Source organism: Hippocampus zosterae, chromosome 2 (assembly GCF_025434085.1).
Source record: "Hippocampus zosterae strain Florida chromosome 2, ASM2543408v3, whole genome shotgun sequence".
NCBI lineage: Eukaryota > Metazoa > Chordata > Actinopteri > Syngnathiformes > Syngnathidae > Hippocampus > Hippocampus zosterae.
Window position 1 is genome coordinate 18,988,618 of NC_067452.1, and position 25,736 is coordinate 19,014,353.

Consider the following 25,736-nt stretch of genomic DNA (forward strand, 5'->3'; position numbering starts at 1 on the left):
TGGGAAGAGTGTGATGCTCTCTCACTAAGGACCGGTAGAGAGAAGGGAACACTGCAACCAGGACATGGCACATTCCACACATCGGCCCCCACATTACACTCCACACACTGATACTGTATACATCATCAGAACAAAAATACTAGCAGCTGGTCTCGATGTGGTCAATGCCTTCCATTTGGAAAGGTATCATCGGTCATCCGTTCCTCAATCCGCATTGGCATTTCATTGAATGAACACGAGCAAAGTCCCATGAAAAGAAAAACACCTCATGCGTTGTAGTTTCACATAAAATGGTGGATCTTTGCTGCATCATGTACCTGCAGTATCTATGCCAGCAGTGGGAGCTGTTTACTGACGTATGGCAACGCTCACGCAGCATCAGTATTGATTCGACAAGATTCTACTGTTCAGCTCATGATTAAATGGGAGCTCTTTTCCAGGACAGTGCTCTTTCAAGATAACATCTGACGAGTGTCTGCCGGCGAAAGCAACACTTTGCTCAGACTCACTTCCTGTTGGGTCACAGCCGGCGCAAAGCCGTCTCTCGTTTTTTTTTCATTGCCATCCTTGTGGATGTGTCAGCAGGTTACTCCTGCCCCCCTCCCCCCACTCAAAAAAGACATCATGTTCTTTTCTTTTTTATCACTCACCAGCATGCAGAGAAGATAGCCTCACAGGGGAACTTCATCCATCATACAATTAAGCCTTGTAGATAACACTTTTCAACAGCAAATTTTAATCAGAGACGGCTTTATGTGTCCCATAATGTATTTTTAACGCAGTTTTTTAAACGTCTTTACTAAACAAAGGCATATATTCCAAATCAGCACCAAAATAAAAAAAAACTCTACAAATACATATTCAAACATTCCATTCAGACATTCAGTTCCATAGTTTTTTTACGCAGGAAGTGAGTGGCGATAGTATACATTACATATATGACAAGACCCCTAAATGGATAGTGTCACATGTCGTGCGTGAACGTTCCCTTCATTTTTACACTAAGACAGCTGGCCGGTTCGCCAGACAGACGTTTCATCTTGGACATGCAGTCATCACTTGATGGTTGTTCAGATGCTGAGTGATCTTGTAGAGTCTTTGGGCCACTTTCCACATTACATGGCAGCAAAACACCCCAAAAATATGGACACAAACCAATTAACTTTTGCATCCTCAAGTCCATTTCCTGGAGGCTTACATGGCCAAAGGAGAAAACCCCAAAGGTTATTTTTCAACTCAATACTCACATTATATCTATATCCAAATCCAATTTCTGCTTGGCTCTTGACGAAGGCGGATGCTTTTTTTGCTCTGCTTCCCCCCCCCCCCCCCCCCCCCTTGCTCGCCACTCAGTCTATGTGCTGTCCTTGTGCTGTCTTTTCCTAGCCTCCGCCTTATTTTTCACTCTAAAAACAAACCATGGAATTGGTTGGCTGGTCCCTTCTCATGGTCTCACCACCCATGGGAGGGGCCAAAGGGGTCGGATGCAATGTGAGCTGGACGGCAGCCAAAGGCGGGGACGATGGCGGTCCTCGGCTGCAGAAGCTAGCTCTTGGGACATGGAATGTCACCTCTCTGGGAGGGAAGGAGCCCGAGCTGGTGTGCGAGGCAGAGAAGTTCCGACTGGATATAGTCGGACTTGCCTCCACACACAGCCTGTGTTCTGGTACTAGTTCTCTTGAGAGGGGTTCGACTCTCTTCCGCTCTGGAGTTGCTCACGGTGAGAGGCGCAGAGCAGGTGTGGGCATACTCATTGCCCCCCGGCTCAGTGCCTGTACATTGGGGTTCACACTGGTAGACAAGAGGGTTGCTCATCTGCGCCTTCGGGTGGGGGGACGGGTCCTGACTGTTGTTTGTGCATATGCACCAAACAGCAGCTCAGCGTGCCCACTCTTTTTGGAGTCCCTGGAGGGTGTGCTGGAGAGTACTCCTGCTGGGGACTCCCTTGTTCTGCTGGGGGACTTCACTGCTCACGTGGGCAATGACAGTGAGACCTGGAGGGGCGTGATTGGGAGGAACGGGCCCCCCGATCAGAACTCGAGTGGTGTTTTGTTATTTTACTCCTGTGCTCGTCACACATTGTCCATAATGAACACATTGTTCAAACATAAGGGTGTCGATATGTGCACTTGGCACCAGGACACCCTAGGCCGCAGTTCGATGATCGACTTTGTGGTTGTATCATCGGATTTGCGGCCTCATGTTTTGGACACTCGGGTGAAGAGCGGGGCGGAGCTGTCAACTGATCACCACCTGGTGGTGAGTAGGCTCCGATGGTGGGGGAAGATGCCGGTCCGTCCTGGCAGACCCAAACGTATTGTGAGGGTTTGTTGGGAGCATCTGGTGGAATCCCCTGCCAGAAAGAGTTTCAACTCCCACCTCCGGCAAAGCTTTTCCCATGTCCCGGGGGAGACAGGGGACATTGAGTCAGAGTGGACCATGTTCCATGCCTCTATTGTTGAGGCGGGCAATCTGAGTTGTGGACGTAAGGTGGTTGGTGCCTGTTGTGGGGGCAACCCCCGTACTCGCTGGAGGACACCAGCAGTAAGGTATGCCTTCAAGCTGAAGAAGGAGTCATATCGGGTCTTTATGGCCTGTGGGACCCCAGAGGCAGCTGACGGGTATCGACTGGCCAAGTGTAACGCAGCTTCGGTGGTCGCCGAAGCAAAAACCCAGGCGTGGGAAGAGTTCGGTGAGGCCGGACGGCTTCGAGGAAATTCTGGTCCACCATCCGACGTCTCAGGAGGGGGAAGCAGTGCACCACTAACACTGTGTACAGTGGGGATGGTGCGCTGCTGACTTCGACTTGGGACTTTGTGAACCGATGGGCAGTATACTTCAAAGACCTCCTCAACTCCACCAACACGCCTTTCTTGGAGGAAGCAGAGTCTGGGGACCCTGAGGTGGACTGTCCTATATCTGTGGTTGAAGTCACCGATGTGGTTAAAAAGCTCCTCGGTGGCAAGGCCCCAGGGGTGGATGAGATCCGCCCAGAGTTCCTCAAGGCTCTGGATGTTGTGGGGCTGTCCTGGATGACACGCCTCTGAAGCATCGCGTGGTCATCGGGGAGAGTGCCTCTGGTGGTAGTCCTCTTTTTAAAAAGGGGGACCGGACGGTGTGTTCCAACTACAGAGGGATCACACTCCTCAGCGTCCCGGGTAAGGTCTATTCAGGGGTGCTGGAGAGGAGGGTCCGTCAGGAAGTCGAGCCTCAGATTCAGGAGGAGCAGTGTGGTTTTCGTCCCGGCCGTGGAACAGTGGACCAGCTCTACACCCTTAGCAGGGTCCTCGAGGGTATGTGGGTATTCGCTAAAATCTGTGCCCCCTCCGGGTCAGGGAGGAAATCTTACCCCAAGTGGAAGAGTTTAAGTATCTTGGGGTCTTGGTCACGAATGAGGGCAGAAGGGAGCGAGAGATCGACAGGCGGATCGGTGCAGCATCTGCTGTGATGCGAACGTTGTATCGGTCTGTCGTGGTAAAGAAGGAGCTGAGCCAAAGGGCGAAGCTCTCAATTTACCAGTCGATCTACGTTCCAACCCTCATCTATGGTATGGTCACAAGCTATAGGTCGTGACCGAAAGAACGAGATCCCGGATACACGCAGCCGAAATGAGTTTTCTCTGCAGGGTGTCCGGGCTCTCCCTTAGAGATAAGGTGAGAAGCTCGATAATCCGGGAGGGGCTCAGAGTCGAACCGCTTCTCCTCCACATCGAGAGGAGCCAGATGAGGTGGCTTAGGCATCTGATTCGGATGCCTTCTGAATGGCTCCCTGGTGAGGTGTTCCGGGCATGTCCCACCGGGAGGAGACCACGAGGAAGACCCAGGACACGTTGGAGAGACTATGTCACCCACCTGGCCTGGGAACGCCTCGGGATCCCCCGGGAGAGCTGGAAGAAGTAGCTAGGGAGAGGGAAGTCTGGACTTCCCTGCTAAAGCTGTTGCCCCCGCACCCCGGCCCCGGATAAGCGGTAGAAGATGGATGGATGGATGGATGGATGGTTGGCTTGTCTCTTGATGCAATCGACAACATTTTCTCAACGAGAAGAGCAGTCAGTGGGGAGCCTGTTTGCCCCTCGGGACATTTGCTGGCGGGTACACCCTAGATCCATGGAGGAAGCGGAGAATGGTGTGCCTGTCAATACTGTCCGTTGAGGAGGAGGAAGACATCTACATTATCGGCCTTCTGATAGCAGGTATGCTGCAGTTTCGTGTTAGAAGTTTCCTGCTCTATCGCAAAATCCAACCGACGGGAGCAGCTTTATTGGAAGTGAAGAAGCTGCCGGTCATTCTCGATGGTCTAGCGCGAATGTCCAACACTCAGACTCAAGCGGTGACTGAGCTCAACCGCAATTGCGTTTCTGGAGCGTCTCCGTACGATCGACAACAACATGGAGAAGTTGGAATTCGCTTCGAAAAGGAATTGAGGATTTGGCTGATAGGTGCCAGTGAAGGGATACAGCCATGGAATCAAGACCACCTGGAATTGTTGGCGGCCATCACTCCAAAACAAACAACGCTATTTGGACCCCTTCCCCCTGGATGGAAGGTATGCACGGAAGCTAGTGCTCCCACGATCACCCCCTCCTTCTCGGCCATGGACTGATATGCCAGGACTGTCTTCATGAGCAGACCTTGACGAAGCAGCTGCGGCCTCTTCACGCATACACAACCAGAAAATCACACGCGCATACACATCCTTATCATCACCGTATTCATCATTCCTATTCTTTTCCCCCGCGACGTGGAATGATCTGCAGAGTGCTCGGTGGACTGTGCAGCTGGTCGGACGGGGCCGTCCCCTCCCCCTTCTCATTCATCCGCCCCCTCATTACATGTTATGTCTTGTGACTTGTTGTAACTGTCATATGCCTATTTATGTGCGAGGGTCTTTTTTTTATCCTGGACTTAAATTATCCTCAGAAGAGGATAGTTCGAGCGTGGTTTTTTTTTCCCCCTCTCCCTACTTAGTGGTTTCCTTTCTGAACTCTGACTGTAAATTTCCCCATTGCGGGACAAATAAAGGATATCTTTCATCTTAAATTAATATGGAGGCCCGGTGATCAACTGGTTAGCGCGTCAGCCTCACAGTGTGGAATTTGCATGTTTTCCCCATGCCTGTGTGGGTTTTCTCCGGGTACTCTGATCTCCTCCCACATTCCAAAAACATGCATGGCAGGTTAATGGAGCACTCTGAATTGTCCCTCGGTGTGGGTGTGAGCGTGAATGGTTGTATGTCTATGTGTGCCCTGCAATTGGCTAGCAACAGGTTGAGGTTGTACCCGCCGACTGCCCGAAGACACCTGGGACAGGTTCAACATGACTTTGACCTTTGTGAGGATAACCGAATTAGAAAATGGATGGATGGACATGTCCGTGTGCGCGTGTGTATGTATGTACTGTATATGTATACATGTGTACTGTATGTATATGTAAAGGACATCCAATGCAACCACACTACCGTACTTTCTTCTGTCTTTACCATTCTATCCACTGATCCGTCTTAATCTTGCCCGTTTCTTTTTCTCATTACTGTGGTCTTTTAAGTTCAATGTACACAGCCACACACACGTACACAACAAATTGTGCTTGGTTTTCTGACTCCCCAAGCGTATTGTTCATGAGAATTGCAAAGTAATTAGCAGTCCATCACACGATTCAACATCTTTCTGGTTGCTACGGTGATAAATCTACTCTGCAAGTGTAAATGGATGAACTCCTGTCAAGTGTGTGGAGAGTCATGGCCTCTGTTTAAGACACACACGCGCGCACGCACACACACACACACACACACACACCGAAAATGCAGAGTTGGGCTTGTTTTTTTAAACCCAGCTGCTCCTTAATGTTTAAGGTATCGAGAGAACCAGACCTGGTCGTGCACAGTGTAGAAATGTGAGCGGCATCACAAAATACACGCACACCTCCCACACACTCATCTGCACATGATCACACAACAACCGCTTCAGATTCACACATATTCATCACCCACTTTTCAGACCTGCTTTTTTATCAAATCTCATCATTCATATGTTAAACAGCCACACAAATTGTAGGACTTCAAACGTCTGCATAATGATGAGAGCAGAACACAACAAACACTTTCGATCAATGTGACCCCATTTTCTTCTTGCCTTTTGTTCAGGCAATACTTTCTCTTTTGGAGCATTGTACAGCCTGTTGACAGGAACATGCCCCGATAAGAGATGAAGCTGAAGTCTGATGCATGTGAGCCTGTAGAATGATTGCGCCTGATTACCGAGTGATAACCAAACTGACCTTGAAGGCCAAGCCAGACTCAGCTGGGTGTATCAGAAACTGCTCCAGTGTGCCCAACAGGAGTTGATTCTGATCCCCAATCAGCTCAGAAACAGACACACGCACAAAGCAGTGATGGCTGACAGACATAACTAAAATACCCGGCTAGTTAAACTTCCTGACCATTTGCAAACTACTCGCATCTCAGCACGATTATTTTTTTCAGTATTTTTAAAATAGTTTTTAACATGGCTTGATAAAAATGTTCCCCCTTTGTATTCTGTCTTTTTTTTTGGGGGGGGGGGGAATTTAAATATGGATTCCATCATATAGTTTTTAAGATGTAATATCACCATGAACCACTAGATGGCAATCGTGTGGTTCACTGGCACCAGGTACACACTACAGTATGAGAAGGCCTAGTATTTGTTTGCATATTTGGAATGACACGCAGGAGGATTTTATGGTAAGTGGAACAAAGTCAACCATCTCGGGCTTTTCAAGGATACCATTTCCAAAACAGTAGTGTGCCAATGACTGTGAAGGTCGTGCAATAAAAATAATCTGAAAGAATGACCCGCCTCCAAATGTGATTACTACAGTGGGATTAGTCTCATTGTTAGAGGAGTGAATGTTGGGGTTCCGAAACCCTGTCCTGTCCAAATATGGAAGTGTCCACTTCTTGGCTGCTGAGAACACTAAGGATGTAAAAGAGAGGAAAGAAGATCACTGCAGCAAAGTGTAGATTTTGGCAATGATTTATTTATGTATTGATTGATTGATTGATTTTTGTACAGTCATATTTCAGCGCATTTGTTCCGCCATGTCGAACTAATATGGCCTTCAGAACCTGTAGTGCTGGCCAACGTGACCTGAACTATTAGGAATGGGACTGCTTCTTTAACACTTTAGTCCTCACAGGGCCGCTGGTGCTGGAACTTTGATGATCTCAGCATTTTTCCATCCTCTGATTGGTTGGTCAAGCAAAACATGTCTACAGTGATCTGCATTCAGGAATAATCAGCATCTCTAGTGAGTATGATTTATGATTTATTTACACTTTCATTTAGGTTTTCTTCATTTTTGTAGCGAAATATTCATGTTGAATGTTGCCTGCACCAGATATGTACTGCACCGTGGCACAGTTGCATACTGTTATACTGTATTTCCATATAATATTGATGTTTTTGTTTTTTTTACAATATTGACATGGTAGTATAAAGCGGTGGATTCAATTGAGTAAGTCCTCGCTGTAGGGCAAGCTCCCGAATGCATGGCCTGCCACTGCAATAAATAACATTGTCTTTTGCCGATTCAATAACATCAGCAGAAAGGAGAGCTTTGACAAAATGGTATTTATGGAGAATTGTAAACGGCAAGTATTAGGTGGTCAACACAATATTAAAAGCTGCAGACATGACAGGTCACAAGAAATTGGTACTGGTGTGGATATGGGAGTGTTTAATAAGAGTTTGGCACTCAATGTGTTTGAAGCACTGCTGCGTTCATTGAAATCACATTAATATTCATTGAGTGTTGAACATTGAAACAAAAATCATCTACTAATCCAAGATTATTCTTATTGTGCAACATAATTCTGATTCATGGATGTTCATTCATCGCGTGCTTGATTTGATGGACCAGTGAGTTTGGAGGACATTAATCATGAGCCTTGTAATGTGTCGTGAGTGGTGGGAAGTGGGTGAAAACGAAAGCCAGGTTGAGTTTCTACCATGCCACAGAAGTAACACAATTTCCGACAAAAGAAACAACAAATTAAGAAATATACATCTCAGTGGACAATGTGGTTGTGCACAAACTGCCCACAAAGCAGAAGAGAAAACAGAAATCCAAAGTGCAACAAAAATATGAACACAGAAAACATGCACATATAAAACATTGTTCCAAAAAAAAAAGAACCATTATTTTAAATACTTGCATGAATGTTGAAGTCAATAGCCATTTGAAGTGTACAGCATTGTTTTGATTTGGAATTAATTACGCATTCACTGGGAGTTCTTTCCTCGTTCATTATGTATATGCAATCTCATAGTGCTTGCTGAGCCCCGTTGTGTCCATTTCCTGTTGCATGAATGCTGATGGAAGGCGCCTTGTTTCACCCCAAACACAAACGTGCCGGCCTGGAAATAGTAGTCATCTGTCCCTTGACTGAAAGTGTTTTTCAATTATTAATTCATGCTACAGGTCAGACACATCTAAGTGTGTCTTGAAAGCATCCGAAGTATCAGACAGAAATACAGCAACAAATAAATAAAAGCATTTTGTCAGGCAGCATCTGTATTTACTAGGTCTGAAATGTTTTTGGGTGAAACTGATTGATGATGTCTTATCTCAATGCCATCTTATTGTTAGCATCAAATAACTGAAATATAAATAGCAAGCAGAGTTGAATCAGATTTTGGTTGGGCCATATAAGTTGTATCCGGTGTAATCGTCTTTTGCATACAATTGAAAAAGAAAGCACTATAAACATGAATGATGGCACTCCTTTTAATGTAAGCACATATTTGTGCTACTTTGAGCTCATCCCACTCACCCACTTAATGAGAAGCCCAGATTAGATCATTCCTCTTTAATTATGTGGCCAAAAATATGATGGGCCTCTAGACAATTTCTGCAAAACTAGGGACACATCAGATTTATCCTATTGCAAAAATAAACATAATCCAGCACTTAAAGAAGTTCTTGAATGGTTGGGCGGGGGGTTCACCTCGGCTTGTTTCACTCTAATAATTCTCATGCGCAGGGATTTCATCCTTCTCTTTGCTGAGGCTACGCTGGGGTGACGCAACCCCAACACACAGCTCTGCATTCAAGAATGAAGACAACAATTGCACAGTAAGGTTTTTATGTATTTATGTATGCCAGCCACCTGGTTATGGTGTTCCATGTAGGCTTTCCCTGCCAGCATCTCACACCCTGCAGTTATGTGTTGGATCGTCTCAGGTGCCTCTTTGAACAACCTACACCTCGGGTCTTGTCTGGTGTGGAATATTTGGGCCTCAATGGCTCTGGTGCTCAGGGCCTGCTCCTGAGCAGCCAGGATGAGTGCCTCTGTGCTGTCCTTTAGGCCAGCCCTCTCTAGCCACTGACCACTTGATGATTACTTGGCTTAGGGGGTTAAGAGACAGGTTATTGGCCGATAGTTGGATGAGACTGCACCCTTTGAGGGATCCTTCATGATCAGGATCGTTCGCCCTTCGGTTGGCCATCCTGGGTGTGTCCCATCCCTCAGCAGCTGGTTCATTTGTACTGCTAGGCGCTCATGGAGTGCTGTGAGTTTCTTTAGCCAGTAGGTGTGGACCATGTCCGGGCCTGGTGCTGTCCAGTTTTTCATATCTGAGACTCTTTCCTGTATGTCTGCCACTGTTATGGTAACTGGGTTCTGTTAAGGGAGGTTGCTGTGCTCCTCTCTCAGGGTCACCAGCCATTGTGCACTGCTGTTATGTGCAACCTCCTTCTCCCAAATGCCTTTCCAGTATCTTTCAGTTTCCAGTCTTGGTGGGTCAGCTCTGTTGTTAGGACCCCGACACTGAGCGTACACTTTCACAGGTTGTGTTGCGAACAGCCTGTTTATTCGTCTGGCGTCATTGTCTTTCATGTACCGCTTTAGGCGGCTGGACAAGGCTTGGAGCCTTTGTTTGGCAGTTTCAAGTGCTTCAGAGCCCTACATGGGATTCATTTGTGGATATACCTCCTTTAGGCAAAAGTATTACTTCAAAAATGATCAATTTTGTTTGGATCTAAATATACCTTTTTGTTTTTAGTTCCCCATGAGTTCACGGAGGGTGACATTTCCGGATAAAACATGTACGTGAATAGACAGGTAATTCGAAAAGGGACACTGGGACATAATCACACCATCAGCACAGTCGACTGAGTTGTAAACATTCACACCTGAGTGAGGAAATGGATATGTTTTGTTTCTATGTAGAGGGTCATTTATAAAAATTGAAAAGTGTGACGCAGACAAGCTCACACTTCAACAGCAAAATGTGTTTTCACCCAAAGGAAACACATATTGTACATGCTAGTTTTTGTGTTATGTACAGTATGGCAGAGATGGCAGCTCTTTCACAGTCTTGGACAGTGGTTTGAATCGTCTGTGATTTTGGCTCAATGGCCCAACAGTTGCCTCTGATTATGACCAGCTGAATATTTGCATTTGACTTTCATCCAGCCATCAAACTTTCTATTCAAATCTCTGGCTCATTAATTTCGGACACACCGTGATGGTTGGTGGTGGTAGAGTTGAGGCAAAAAAAGCAAGAGAAGTCGAGTTCATGGGAAATGTATTTATGACAAAAAGATAACCAACTTCAGGTTATAAAAAACATCCATAGTATGAAATAAATAAGACCCCAAAGAGCAAAGAAATATGGGGAACAGACAGACAAGGAAACTGGAATTAAAATACCAATGGTCATGTGATGTCAATTCAACATCACGATGACACCAAACATTAAGATCAAATTGTCATCATCATTTGGTCAAAATTGTCAATCAAAATGGCATTAAACCTTTGACAGCATTTTGATACATATTAAATGTTATTGATGTTATTTTGACATTACAGTGCTTCAATGTGAAGGTTCTATGAAATTTCACCCAAATATTGCTGTGATTTTGACATGTTTTGATGTCAAATTTGTGCAAAGAAACCAAAAAACAAAAACACTATCACCATAATGTGTGAAATGTGTGTACATGCCAACGAAATGATTTAGCAATGCTGATCAACACAAGGGGGCTGGTTGAGGACCTGACTTTCCGGATCTGGCCACGTCCCTAAACACCTTTGTGCTGATGAGTGTCTCAGAGTGCACAGTAAGGCGGGACTTTTGGTTTATGATCACAAACAACTCGGTTGAACCCAATTGGCTGATGTTGGTTGATGTATTTTGTGTGTGAATATTTCGATTGAGACTGTAATGGCTTTGTGTTAATTGCCAAGTCTTTTGTCTGTTATCATCCCTAAAGAAAAAAAAATCGCACTCAATGCAAAATGCTTCAACTTATCACCAAAGTCAAAATTTTAACAAATCGCCAACATCAAATTGATTGTCATGGTGCCCGCTGGGAAGGAGACACACCGAAACAAAGGCACAAGTGCCCGGAGAGAGCTGATTGGTTGACATGAGGAGAGCAGAGCTGACAAGAACAGGTGGCGACAACGTCACGAGTAGACATGGGACCCAAGAAAACAAATAAAAAATGAATCCCAGAAGAAATTGGAAATGATCTGTACTGATTTTAACTGAAAACAACAAAGTTGCTGTATGTATTATTTATGTATTTAGTTGTTTGCATTGTGTTGCCATGCACGGCACATCTGAGGCCCCTCTTTCACGGTTAAATGCTTGCTGTCTTGTGGAAGTGGTAGCCAGGTGAAACCAAGGGTCATCGAGCATGACGCAGACTCTAATCAAGGCTCATTATAATCCTCCTCCATCTACCTCATCTTGCACTGCTCCAACCGCACGTTGGCTCATTAGTCTCTTGGACTCACAGCACCAAAATGATGGTGCTGATCTAGCTGATGTTAGATGGGACATTATTCTTTCTGTGGAAACTTCAGCATCAATCTAAAATGTACACTAACCTTGACGTGTGAACTTCATTTGACCTGTGATCTTTTGACTGTCCAACTGTTAGACGTTTCACTGCTTTATGCACAAGCGTTCATCTTCAAAATAAAGCTCCCTGACTTGAACAGATCCTCCACGCCTCTCTGCCTGTCCAAGGTGCGTGGGAGAATGTCTGCCCTCTCGTCCCTGATGATGACGTTGTCTTCATGCCTCCTTTACCTCTGTGGCTGATGTCAAACTAGAGGCCCAGGGGCTAGATCTGGCCCACCAAATCAGTTTATGTGGCCCGTGAAAGCAAACCAAACATGTTCACTTCCATGATGATTCATGATGAATTCTATCTATCTATCTATCTACCTATCTATCTATCTATCTATCTATCTATCTATCTATCTATCTATCTATCTATCTATCTATCTATCTATCTATCTATCTATCTATCTATCTATCTATCTATCTATCTATCTATCTATCTATCTATCTATCTATCTATCTATCTATCTATCTATCTATCTATCTATCTATCTATCTATCTATCTATCTATCTATCTATCTATCTATCTATCTATCTATCTATCTATCTATCTATCTATCTATCTATCTATCTATCTATCTATCTATCTATCTATCTATCTATCTATCTATCTATCTATCTATCTATCTATCTATCTATCTATCTGTCTGTCTGTCTGTCTGTCTGTCTGTCTGTCTGTCTGTCTGTCTGTCTGTCTGTCTGTCTGTCTATTCAAAATAATGGGAATAAATTAACTACCGGCACTCATTTATTTATCTTATCAAGCCAAAAATATATTGATCCGGCCAATTTTGGATTAAATTGGGTTGAATCTGGCCCATGAAGTCAAATGGGTTTGACACCCTTGCTCCAAATGCAATACAGGTGCTCTGGTATACCCTTTGATCCCAGTGTTTAAAAGCAGTGATCCTTATTGGTGTTCTGATTTTGATTTTGATTTTTCATTGCTGTACATATTAAGCACGGCTGATCTCATACTGTGAACTGATTGGATATTCCAAAATAAACAAACCAGGATGTGAAATGAAATGAACCCACTGATGGGGAAGACAGAAGAATTGTGATTGATCCTTTGTAGCCTTACAAAGCCTGCCGCTGAAAATGGCATTTTGAAAGCAGGGACAGGTGAAGTGACGCTTCCTCGTGTAACGTTCCATTGTGAACTGACGTGTTCAATAAAAAAAAAATATATATATATATATATATATATATATATTCATTCATTCATTCATCTTCCGTACCGCTTGATCCTCACTAGGGTCGCGGGGGGTGCTGGAGCCCATCCCAGCCGTCTCCGGGCAGTAGGCGGGGGACACCCTGAATCGGTTGCCAGCCAATCGCAGGGCACACAGAAACAAACAACCAATCGCACTCACACTCACACCTAGGGACAATTTAGAGTGTTCAATCAGCCTGCCACGCATGTTTTTGGAATGTGGGAGAAAACCGGAGCACCCGGAGAAAACCCACGCAGGCCCGGGGAGAACATGCAAACTCCACACAGGGAGGCCGGAGCTGGAATCGAACCCGGTACCTCTACACTGTGAAGCCGACGTGCTAACCACTGGTCTACCGGGCCGCATATATATATATATATATATATATATATATATATATATATATATATATATATATATATATATATATATATATATATATATATATATATATATTCATTTGAACAGGCTTGGAGGGGCTGGCAAGATGAGGGAGGATGGGTTGGTGGTTCGAGGTGCAAAGGGGGGAGCAGGAGGTGAGTGCGAAGAATTAAACCAAAGCCCGTACGGTTGTACGTTACTGTTTTTCGAACCATCACATCCACACAGATATGTGCAAATGGTGACAGCGTAATGTAAACACATTTTACCAGCTGTGAAAGAGAGCGAAATGCAGTGAGAGGAAGAAAGAGAGACAGAGAAGGGGGTGGGGGTGGAGAGAGACTGATGACAGCCTGCAGCCCCCAGCACGGGCAGAACTCCTCGTCGTCTACCAGACTGCAAGGAGAGAGAGTGAGAGAGAGAGAGAACAGTAAACTGCCAGTGCGTTGCGGTGCCATGCCACTCGGTCCGCGGGAAGGAGACAAGTGTGAGCGACTCGCTTCAACCCACTGCGTCGATCGGTAGAAGGAGCTGCCGCACTAACAGGTGAGTCTCAGCAGCATCTTGACACTTTCCTCAAGCTCAGGCTCACTTGCCTTCCGTATAACAAAGAGTACGTATTGACATTCTCACTAAAATGTTCATTATTTACAAGCTTAACCAGTTAGAAAATGTCATTGCTGAAAGTTTTCCCAATGAAACAGCTGCATCTATCATAAGGTGAGAAAGGAAAAGGTGTTTGTTTTGGGGTTCTTTTTCACGTGAGTGTGAAGGATTGTGTATCTCTTGAGTGGTAGGTGAAAAAGACGACAGGGACGTGGGGAAAAGCATGGCCTCTGATAGGAGCGAATCTGCCTGGTATCCCCTTTCCCCCAGTGGAAATCCATGTGTCCCTGAAAGAGCGAGTGGGTGGAGTGGGAACGATTTCAGCAGTGGCTTTGCCAATCGCTATCAGCCTTGTTTAGAAACCAAAGGGGGAAACATAAAAGACCGTGCTGTTTTTAATGTTGCGCTTTAGGCGGCCAGCAATGCTGGAAGCAATGTGCACACACATTGCAGCTCACAGCGTGTGGACACAGTTGTAACGCGACAACAGTCGGGTAAAGCAGGAGGTGTTTACATTTCAGATTTTGCCTGTTTTTCTTCAGATTAGTGTGAGCCTTTTGTCACAGACGCACAAGAGAATAACTGCAGTCATCCTTCTTTGCTGTGGCATCGACAAGAGGCAATTTGTCTAGTACAAGATTGCCATAAGAGCCCCGATTGTATGTTTGCTGTGGAATGTTTTGTTGTTATTCTGTTGAATGCTTGATGTTGCATGTCCAAGAGGTATTCACTTGAGTGAGCTCAAACTCGTTTCTAATCTCGCATATAAATGACATTACAAATCAGCCACTTCTCCATTTTAGAATCCTTGTCTGCTGTTCTGTTGCATTATGGGATGTAAAGAAGGAACATCTTTCAGCGTGTGCAACTTGTAGGAGTGGACTCTTTTTAAACTTGAATGCGGCCTTGTTTTTCTGTTCCAAGAAGAGCGGTAGGAGAGTAATGTTTGAGGTAATGTTTGAGGTGAGTAAAAGGATCCACATGACTAGAGGATATTTTACAGGCCCACTTGATCTTGGCTGCCCCTGTGAGTGAACGTTGCCCTTACGTTTTTGCGACTCGGGATGCGGATGCTGCGCCCTGCAAGTGTCAACCTGTCAACCATTTTGGTCACGTCGAGGAATCAGTTGCAGCTCCCCAGTGAACCCGCCAAAAAAAATATATATATATCAAGCACCCGCCCATCAATCCTTCCCCTCCTTCATGCTGCTCCCACCAGATTTGGAATGTTTGTCTCTTCACTTTGAGTGAGCACTGCACCCCGCCCCCACCCCCGCCCCCACTCCACCCGCACCGCATCACCGCTCTGGTCACCACAGAAACGGCTGATTCAGGATGGGTGGGCGGGTGTCTCAGAGTTCTCGCTGCTGTACCCCATACGGTGCTTTCACAGTGCGCTTGTGCTTGTGTGCTGCTTTTATGTGCCTGACATGCTGACAGCTCAGGTGGCTCACTCAAATGTTACACAATTATGTCAAGACAACAAAGGCTATTTGTTCACTTTTCCCATAGGATGCGTATGGTTTTTGACTGAATTACCTTTTTAATACTTGGCATAATTTGAAATATCTCGGACGAGCTCTGTTTGATTTTTTTTTTTCCTTCTCGAAATGCTTATTGGGGATTTTGACATCTCTCCTGACTTGGTATAGCTTGATCGGGAGTGCTCAGGTTGATTTGTGTGTGTGTGTGTGTGTGTGTGTGCGTGTGCGTGTGTGTGCGTGCGTGTGTGTGCGTGTGTACGCGCGTGTGTGTTCGGGTGCGTGTGTGTGCGTGTGCGTGTGTGTGCGAGTGTGTGTGTGTGTGTGTGTGTGTGCGTGTGTGTGTGTGCGCGTGTGCGTGTGTGTGTGTGTGTGTGTGTGTGTGTGTGTGTGTGTGTGTGTGTGTGTTTACAGATGACACTACAGTTATTAATAATGCACGCTCCTATGACTTGGGCATTTAATAATAGATATGCCATGACCTTTCTCTTATATAAGCAAGAGAAAGCAGAACGTGCAAGGCGGGCACACGGTGAATGATAATAAGCAGCTTTAGTTAATTGCATTTTATTTTTTCCGCCATCATCGTTTAATCCGTGTTGTGCCATGTTCAGGATTGCTTGTGTTGCTATGGTGATGGCAGCTACAGTCACTTGATAAAGCTTATTCTTCAAGGTGTCAGAACAAGAAATGCAAGTTGTTTCCACCACAGCCTATCCAAGCGGGAACCTGAGAGTTTATCCTGCTGTGCCAGATTAAATTAAAAAGGGAATTTGCTCTCACCGAGGAAGTTATGATGGAGAGCAACTTGTTCTCCCCCAGAGGTGCTTTTCATTCAATTAAATTCCCAAACTTCCTATTAATTAGAGTCTTACTCTTAGTATAACTTTTTGTCGAAACTGATCTGAAGAAAGCGACTCTCAGTCTGTAATTTAATCACAACAGAACTAATTGCAGCAAAAATGTGTTTTCTCTTTGGTTTAAATACTGTATGTATATATCAATATGAGCTGGCTGCAGAGATTTCTCCACCCTGCAGTGTTGATCGGTGACGCAGCCTGAGACTGCAGACCCGTCACAAGAGTGCCAGAACAAAGAGCCCACACTGTCATCTCGGAGACAAACTCACCACAGATGACGACAAAGATGTCGCTCTTTCACAGCGTATCAAAGAGGTGCAGATTGGGAGAGTATGACATGATACCCGGGTGCACCTGCAGCTTTCAGTTTGTAATCTGAAAATTAATTTGAAGTAGACAAAAACATAAAATTGAAATGTGCAACTTCACAGAGTGCCCACAACAATTCCACTCTAATAAATGAAATATTTTGAAAGGAAGGAACAGCCTTAAGTTAATTTTATTTGTTGATACTCACGAAAAGGCACACTAAGACCAGAGATTACAAGTCAAATGTGTTTCTTAAATTGAAAATGGATCTTTTGGAGACTGTCATTACACCATTATTATGCCAGCCCACGACTGCTTTTATCCATTGTCTGTAGGGTAAATGCGAGGCAACATTTTCTGAAATCGCATGACACCTTCTTGTGACTGGCTCCAAGTTAGCCCTGCAACCATTGAGAAGCTCTAAAATTGAGTTGCCGAATAGACGGTGGATCATTATTATTTTGGGGATTTCAAAAACGTTTACACAAGATGAAACCCACCGCCTCTCATTTTGCCTGCACTACGCTTCCATCATTTTGGGTGCTGGTTTGTGCTGGTTTCACTTCATGTCGGATTTTATAAATGACTTTGTGCATGCTAAATTCAACAATGTATTTATGCCCCTTACAGAATGTGCAAAATGAATTGCCTGGCAATTTTGCATCTTTGACAGGCACCAGTTCCGGGATGTATACAGTTAGCATTATCATTGCAAGCAAGTTTGCACTTTTTTGCATATGCAAAACTTTAGGAAATCAAGTACAAAGCATTAATAAATGACAAACAAAAATGGAGACTTTCACAATCATAAAGCTCCTTGTCCAAAGTTATTCCTAACCTCTCTGTCACTTCACGCAAAAATATTGAAGTATGATCCCACACAGAACTACTGAAGGGAGGCTGCATTAAGGCTAGAAAAGTGACTTGTTTGAATCTTTAGTCAATGTGGCAAGGAGATGCAGAGTAGGATGTGCAAACAGCCTCTGGGCACGCACACTCCTTGAAATTGTTGATATTCGCTTGGGGGGAAAAGTTAGTCTTTAAGATAAGTGAGGATCCAAACAAATGTTGGTATAACTGGGGAAACATAAGGAGCAGTGCAGTTTTGCAGAGGAAATATTCAGGTTACTTCACATAAATGAGCATTCGCTTGCACAATTCTGTCAACACTAGACAATGGCAAAAATAATATCTTTAGTATCATGAATGCTATATTCATATTCACGTAATTTGTTCTCCGCATTGAACCCATCAAGGATGTGAACAAAGTCAAGCACTCACTGGAGCAGGGCCCCCGCTAGGATTGTCCGCGGACCAATTTGAAGTTCTGATGGCTTGAACAAAAAGTACCATTTTTTGTTGACTCGATTTGTATTAGATTTCATTTTGTTTCTTATTGTGTCGTGTTGATAAAGTATTCACCCCGGTATGTTATTCCACGTATTTTACAAAAAGTGTACTTAAGCTTTGTCAAGCACAAGAACAGGCAGGCAAGCATGCATGTGCAGCGAACAAGAATGAAGAGGAGTCATTTTCAGTTTGAAAGGGGACATGTCACGCAGGTGACATTAAAAACCAATGCCGTGCCGAGTATTTTTAATGATCCCGGGGCGGAAGATGAGCTTAACTGTGTGCATCCTCACAAACCTTCGCCATCCCTGCAGCAGGTGGTGGTTTGAGGGTCATTATGTCCATAATTCAAGCGGAGCCCGTTTGCTTAAATTAGAGACACCGGAGCAAAGCTCTGTTCATCATGCGCACAAGTTAAGAGGACATGCTGGATCAATTCCAGCAGTGTGCATGCGTGTGTGGCTTGCGAGCGAACAGGCATCATGTCTGCTCCACTTCTTGGTCCCACTTGTTCCTCAAAGTGTATTTTGTACCATCAAAATGGCTGGAAACGATATGGCTTCATTCTTTCAGAGCTAATGCTGTGGATGCATTCCATTCCATGTAGCTGTGTGTGTATATCATTATGCAGCCGAATCCAATGTTGACATACATGTGAGAATTATCAAGTGATGTGTTCATTGAACATGGCGGCCAGCTATATTATTTTTTTATCGGTTTTAGAGTTATTAAATTCATTCATTCATTCATTCATCTTCCGTACCGCTTGATCCTCACTAGGGTCGCGGGGGGTGCTGGAGCCCATCCAAGCCGTCTCCGGGCAGTAGGCGGGGGACACCCTGAATCGGTTGCCAGCCAATCGCAGTGCACACATAGACGAACAACCATCCACGCTCACACTCACACCTAGGGAAAATTTTAGAGTGTTCAATCAGCCTGTCATGCATATTTTTGGAATGTGGGAGGAAACCGGAGCACCCGCAGAAAACCCACGCAGGCCCGGGGAGAACATGCAAACTCCACACAGGTTGGCCGGAGCTGGAATCGAACCCGGTACCTCTGCACTGTGAAGCCGACGTGCTAACCACTGGACTGAGTTATTAAATGTTCATGGAAAAATATTGACGTCAGCAAATTACTTATAGACAAAATATTGACTGTTTACTGCTGCAAATATCATATATATGTGAAGTCTCCCTTGAAGCTTGGGCTTCATATTTGATTGACCGCAGAGTTAGTTCTGTTTTGTGGCAATGTTTGTATCAGCATTTTCCGTACTTTCTCCAGAGCCCAGAAAATGCTGACTGGATCAATGTGCGGTTTATGCATGTTGAGAGGGAGACTGCCCCCGCAAACTCCCCCCACCCCCACCCACCCAAAAAATAAATTACAATTTGCATCTTTGGGGGAGTCAAAGGAAGGAAAAGAAAGTGGACTCAGTTGGCTTGCATGTGGATTGATCTGCGCTCAGCCAGCCTGACAGTGGGATGTAAATATTACGGCCGCTTCTGGTCACATTTGTTCATGGAGTTGAGGTAATCTTCTGTGGTGCTACGCTGCCCCAAGGTTGCTGACTCACTCTGTCTTTAAACTAGTGACGATGTTGCATCGATTCTTTTAGAAGTGTAGGCGCACTCATTCAAAGCCCAATGAACACGTAATCACACAATGAACCGAATGTACCACCCACATGCATGTACAATTGCATATGACACATGTCAAAATGGAGTAGCATTTTTCCTTGCACACTGTCAGTCGGCGCTTTCTTAACCCATGTGCATTATATGTCTTTTTAATGAATCACTCTATTAAGTCTGAGATTTTATTATTTTTGATTTTTTTTTTTACACTGTTGATGAAAACTGTGGTGAAAGATGTGAGTGAGTCAAGATGGATGATCTTAAACCTCACCCTGGTGGCAGCCTTTATCAATTCAATCCCCTCGATGATTCATACTGATAGCTGCACACTACTGCCACTACAGACTATTTTTTTTGCAAGTTGTTCCCTTCCTACTGATGCCTCCCTGTCAGGAGATTTATTTCAGTAATACTTCTGTACTAATGGTGGCACGGTCATCGAGCGGTTAGCACATCCAGCTCTGGCCCCGAGATCATTCAGAAGCTCCAAAAGCCATCACAGGCACTGTCACGCATGACCCTGGTGAGGATAAAGTAGGACGAAACGTTTGTTCTCAAATGGGTTTTGATCAAGTGGAAACTTTTTTGAAACCTGCACGGTTTTACCGTTGATTGGTCAGTATTGCTTTTGTGCCTTTTCATGAAATGATAGATGACTAACTGGTTGTATGGCTTGATGTTTGGAGCTGATCCACCTGCTGCTTTGGCATGGGGAGCCCAGCAAATGTTTTCGCATCTATGGACAGATATTATTTTTTCAGGGCCTGCACTTAATTTGTTTAAAAATACTCATGCTGAAACTCTGTACAACATAATTAATAATTGATCAACAAAACCCAGTCGAACCTTGAAATTATCCATTTGAGAGGCTTTTGTAGAAGTTCCTAACAATTTTTGTTTGGTTTCCATACTTGAGATTGTAATTTCTCTCGATGACTTTGATTAGTGATGTAAACACAGATGGTAACAATTAGGTTCTCAGCAGCACAAAGTGATCACCGCTCAGCCACTTTTCACCCTCGGGCGCACGATTCCTCCCGCACATCCGCAGTTTAGAACAGGGTTGTGCACCTGGGGGGCCGCATGTGACTCACATCCGCACTCCGAGGGGCCCCTGAAGTAACTGGGATTTCAATTAAATGATTATGATGACTCCCGTATTTTAATACTGAACTGTAATATTGAACATAGTGGGAGACATCACATTGTTCAGCACCTGAATCCCCCTCACTATTTGTCAAGGCGTCTATTATCAATTTGCATATTTGAGCAAGGGGTGATGAAGTGCATAGTACTGCTACAGCTTTATGCTATATTGCGCAAGCTACGGGCTTTACTATATTGCACACTAGTCCAGGTCATGGTTCCATGTTTACAATTTGAAACACATTTAAACATCCCATCACAGAAGTTGTCAGTAATAGCGGCAAAGTAAGATGACACCCCTCTTGCTAAGAACCTTCTGGGGTTTTCTATCTCTCTCTCTCTCTCTCTCTCTCTCTCACCCCAACCCCCCTACTCTATCTCATGTAAAAGTAGAATTGACAAAGTCACCGTAACCTCACAAAGGCTGCGTCTGGCCATAACTGTGAATCTCATAGGATGAAGGGTGGAATGGATGATATTTTACAGCAGTTCACCGTGACAGTCTATTTTGCCAGAAAAAATACATTGAAAACATTTGAATGTTCCATTTGGGTCTTTCAGGGACATATAGTAACTAACAGTTGACTAAACTAACCCATTTCATCACTGTGTTTGTAAAAAAGACTTAAACGTTTGCGAGAGAAACCAGAGTCGTGATCAAACCGGGACTCGGTCAAATAACGAGGCTTTTTCAACTTGACCTTAGTTTTGTATTGGTGCTCTTTCGTGACCTCCTGCATGTCGCTTAGACTCAATCTGATTGTGTTCCACCATTTTGATAAATGCATCCTGTTCCTGGGGGCGGCGGCGGCAATAAAATGACTCTCTGTACAGTAGCGATTCAGTTGCACAGTAGGCGAGAAGATAAGAGAAGCTCTAACCGATTTCAGATGAGGACTTCACTGGGAATTCCAAATAAGTCAGAGATTAATCAACGTGGAAAATGCATTTAATACATTTAATAGAGTTGTTTTATTTTCCGACATTACTTGATTTGGAGACGCATCAATCCTTTTTCAGTAGTTCTCAGAATGTAGAGACACATTTTAATTGATTTTTGATACAAGGCGAATTGAAAATGGAGTAGGGGGAGGTGTAATTACAACCTGTCGAAGCGTTTTTCTTTTTTGGCTCCAGACAGACGGCGGTTTGCGAGGCTGCTCTCAAATTCAAAAGCTTCAAGGATGACTGCCTTCAAATCTGCAGTTCGGTCGTGAACGAAAACTTTCTCCTTGTGGACCCTTTTGTCTCTTCGCTTCTAATGTTGTCAGTTCATCTGCTTCATGTGAGATACAGGTGGAACTTGCATCTCACTTTCTGTCCTTTGTTGTTTGTGAAAAAGGCCCCTTTAGAGGTACAGTATTGGCCCTCTCCGCAGATGATAGCCTCGCTAGGTCGATATTCCGTCCGTCTTTGTACTCTCAATAATTTTGGTGTAAATGTTTTGGAATTTCGGTGAGATAACAGACACGGCAACACAGTCAATGCATTGCAAGAAGGTCGAATTGCGTCGGAATCTTTGTCTGGCTTGAGCTCCCCCCATCTGCACCCTTTGTCCCACCGTTGTCTGTTTTCGTCTTGTCACAGTCAACTTTCTGCCTTTGTTCATGTTGGAACAACTAATGTGAGTCACTTGATTACTCTCGAGCACAAAAGAGCTTGTTTTTTTTTTCAGAGGGAGTGGAATGAATCATACCCCCTTTGCTCATTTTCATTTTGGGTCTCAACCAAATTCATTATCATTAGTATTTTAACCGTTCTGGGAATCTAAAAATGACTTTTTTTTGAGCGGGGGGAATCACTTGAGTTGAAGTAGTTTTGTTTTACAGTGAAGCATGTGAAAATGTCAGCCATCTGGTGCACATCCACATCTCGAGCTGCCGAGATGGCAAAACACATCTGCACCTTGATGTCCCGCTGCCGTGTGTCGTAGCTTTCCGCCAGATGAAGTTCAGGCATGGCGTCATAGATAAAAGGAGTTTATGACAGTATATATCATGTCGGTCTAAGTCAGTCATTTCTAACCTTCATTGAAGTTATTTATCTAAGGCACATCTTTTACATCGGAGAAAACCTCTGAACAAATCAAACAAAAACCTTTTTTAAAGTGACATACAGTACGTAAGTGACATTCCATAGATTCTGTGCCATTTGCTGCTTTTAACGCTCTCCAAAGAAACCGAAAGAGTTGAGTCCAGAGTTTTCTGTTAAGACACATTCTTACAGTGTCGAATTACAACAAATGCAGCAACTTGATTGTTTGGGCCATGAGTGGCCAATGAGTTTCTAGCATATAATTAGCAAATACGTGAAAAAGAAGCACATGGCAGGGATTCGACAAAACGTGCGTTTTAAAACCAATAACATGAAAAATAATTTGGGTAAAATAATTGCGGAGTGATTTCAACATCTGTTACTTTTGGCTTTCTCAGGGCCTGCAGAGGATATGATTGGGACAACTTTCTATGGACCATGTGACTTCAATATGAAAATCCTTCAGGAGTAAAATGTTGGATTGATATGACTGAGTTAAAAAAAAGGAAACTGACCTAATTTAAGTTAGTTTTAATCAAATTAAATGTAGCTAGAAAAACAGTATCACAATGTATACAAATTCTGCAGGTACAAAAATGGTGGAGGGACAAATAGAATGTGTTGTTCAAGGTACTTGAAATCACTTCCATTGTACTTTTTAAATACAACATAAAATTAATGTGCAGGACACAACAAACAAATTGACAGCGCTCACCGATGCTGTTGACACCCTGAAGACAGCCAACGGAGCTGAAGTAACCCCCCTGACCCGATTGTTGCCAAGTGTAGGAGATGAACCCGTGCACTTGATTACCAAAGTGTGAACATGCTACAGTAGCTTACATGTCCTCATGACCACCACACTAAACATTCTTCATAGTTTCCTTAAAATATATAAATCAAGGAATACCTTATGCTTGGGACGGTGGTCGACTGGTTAGCACGTCCGCCTCACAGCGCAGAGGTGCAGCGTTCGATTCCGGCTCCGGCCTCCCTGTGTGGAGTTTGCATGTTCTGACCGTGCCGGCATGGGTTTTCTCCGGGTAGTCCAGTTTCCTCCCACATTCCGAAAATTAAGGTTAATGGAACGGTCAGTCTAAATTGTCCGGAGGTGTGATTGTGAGCACTGATGGTTGTTCCTGCGATTACCTGGCAACCAGTTGAGGGTGTACCCCGCCTACTGCCCAATGACAGCTGGGATAGGCTTCAGCATGCCCTGCGGCCCTCGTGAGGAAAAAGCGGTTTTGAAGATGGATGTATGGAATATTTTATTTTCAAAGCATTCCATTAATCTTCCAAATAACACAACGCAGAGAGATAATGGCCTCTCTTAGCACAGTAGAAAAAAAAGATATTTAACAGAAAGTTATTTGGAAAAACTACCGGTAAATGAATGTACTACAAAGCTAGATATCTCTTTGAAGTCAAGATGGCGCCCGAGTAGGCAGCCGTCGGCAAGCGCTCTCATGAGCCTTGCTTTTTTTTGTTGTTTTTGTGTTTGTTTTGTCACTTTGTGTTTGTTGTTACATCGTGTGGACCTGATGTAGACTTTTTTCAGCATTTTTTGGCCACGACATTCATCAAGGAGGAGACTCTGTGCTCGGTGGTTGCGCCTTCTCAGCAGCATGGGTATACCAGCACTGTTTTTGACTGGGAGGAATGTCGGCGCCATTTGACGGTCGTTGCTGGACAGTCCCAGGGGCGCTTGTGTCTTGCGCCTGTAATGGGCATCATTTTTCATAGCCCCGCTTTGTTCAGCAGAGAGATCGGTGGTGTTGAACGGTCTGCGGCTGGATGGATGTAAGGCTTGAGGAGCCGACGATGAGAAGAAAGGAGCGTTAGCGCGGAGCGCCGATGCAGATTTGGAACTGGGAGTCGCGGCTTGGAGTTTGAAGCGGATTACGAGGGACAGCAGAAGGGAACTAATCTCTTTTCGTCAATGGACGCTACAGTGTTTGCAGTGTTTGCTTTCAAAACTTAGCTTGTAGAAGACGTGTGCACATTTTCAGCATGACGTCTCTGATCCACTGGTGAAAGGACACTTTGATCCTCTCCTCTTTCATCTAGAACTGCTTCAGACAACAAAGTGTATGCAGAAAAGTGATCAAGCTTGCACGACTGTCAGTGTCCTATGTGTTGTGTTGTGTTATTGTTGTTATTTTGATTTCAAAATGGCGCCGCAAGAGTGGCTGCCTTTCCAGCAGCTCCTATATTTTGTTGTTCTACTTTTTCCTTTCATGCCTTTGCTGCTGTGAATCAGGAATTTCTCCATTGCGAAACTAAGAAAGGTTTTCTTATCTTTTTCTTTTCTTATATGTTTATGATCCTGTAAATGATGTTTTGCCATTCGTGGTCTGTTTCTCCATGGGGGTTGCCATTGTCACGTGACATACATTGAAGGCGGTCAGTGATCTCAGGGTCCTTTTTTTCCGACTTTGCAACTCGGACCTCCCAGATGAACAAGGGCCAATCATTCCCGACGCACACATGCATGGCGTCCCACAGATTGGCCCTTAAAGCGTCTTGCATAAGCACGCGCCCAGTATAGACCTCCTTACATAACTCCTTGAAATGAATCAGAATTCTGTTATCATACATTTTAGTATTTCTCCAGTCTTCCATATTCCTGCTGTCCATTTGCAAAACCCACCATGATGCCAGAAAACATTCCATCGTTGCGCTTTAAAGAAGGCCCGTTGTCGTTATCAACACAACACTGCAGTAGCATTTCCATGATTTATATCAGGAATTCGGCAAAGTAAAGGAACAAAGTGATTGAAAGAGTTCAGACTTTCAACCCTCCAAGTGCTTTTTT

At 44.4% G+C, this 25,736-nt stretch overlaps 1 protein-coding gene across 4 annotated transcripts in view; it reads left to right on the plus strand.

Moving 5' to 3' along the window:
- The first annotated feature begins 13,704 nt into the window (after positions 1-13,704).
- LOC127595764 (prickle-like protein 2) overlaps positions 13,705-25,736 on the plus strand; it is a 33,647-nt gene continuing 21,615 nt past the window's right edge. For 3 of the 4 annotated variants that reach the window (XM_052057524.1, XM_052057523.1, XM_052057522.1), the window contains exon 1: positions 13,705-14,041. The gene's annotated coding sequence lies outside the window, so the exon portion shown is untranslated. The remainder of the gene's footprint in view (positions 14,042-25,736) is intronic. The other variant, XM_052057521.1, reaches the window with a different exon arrangement.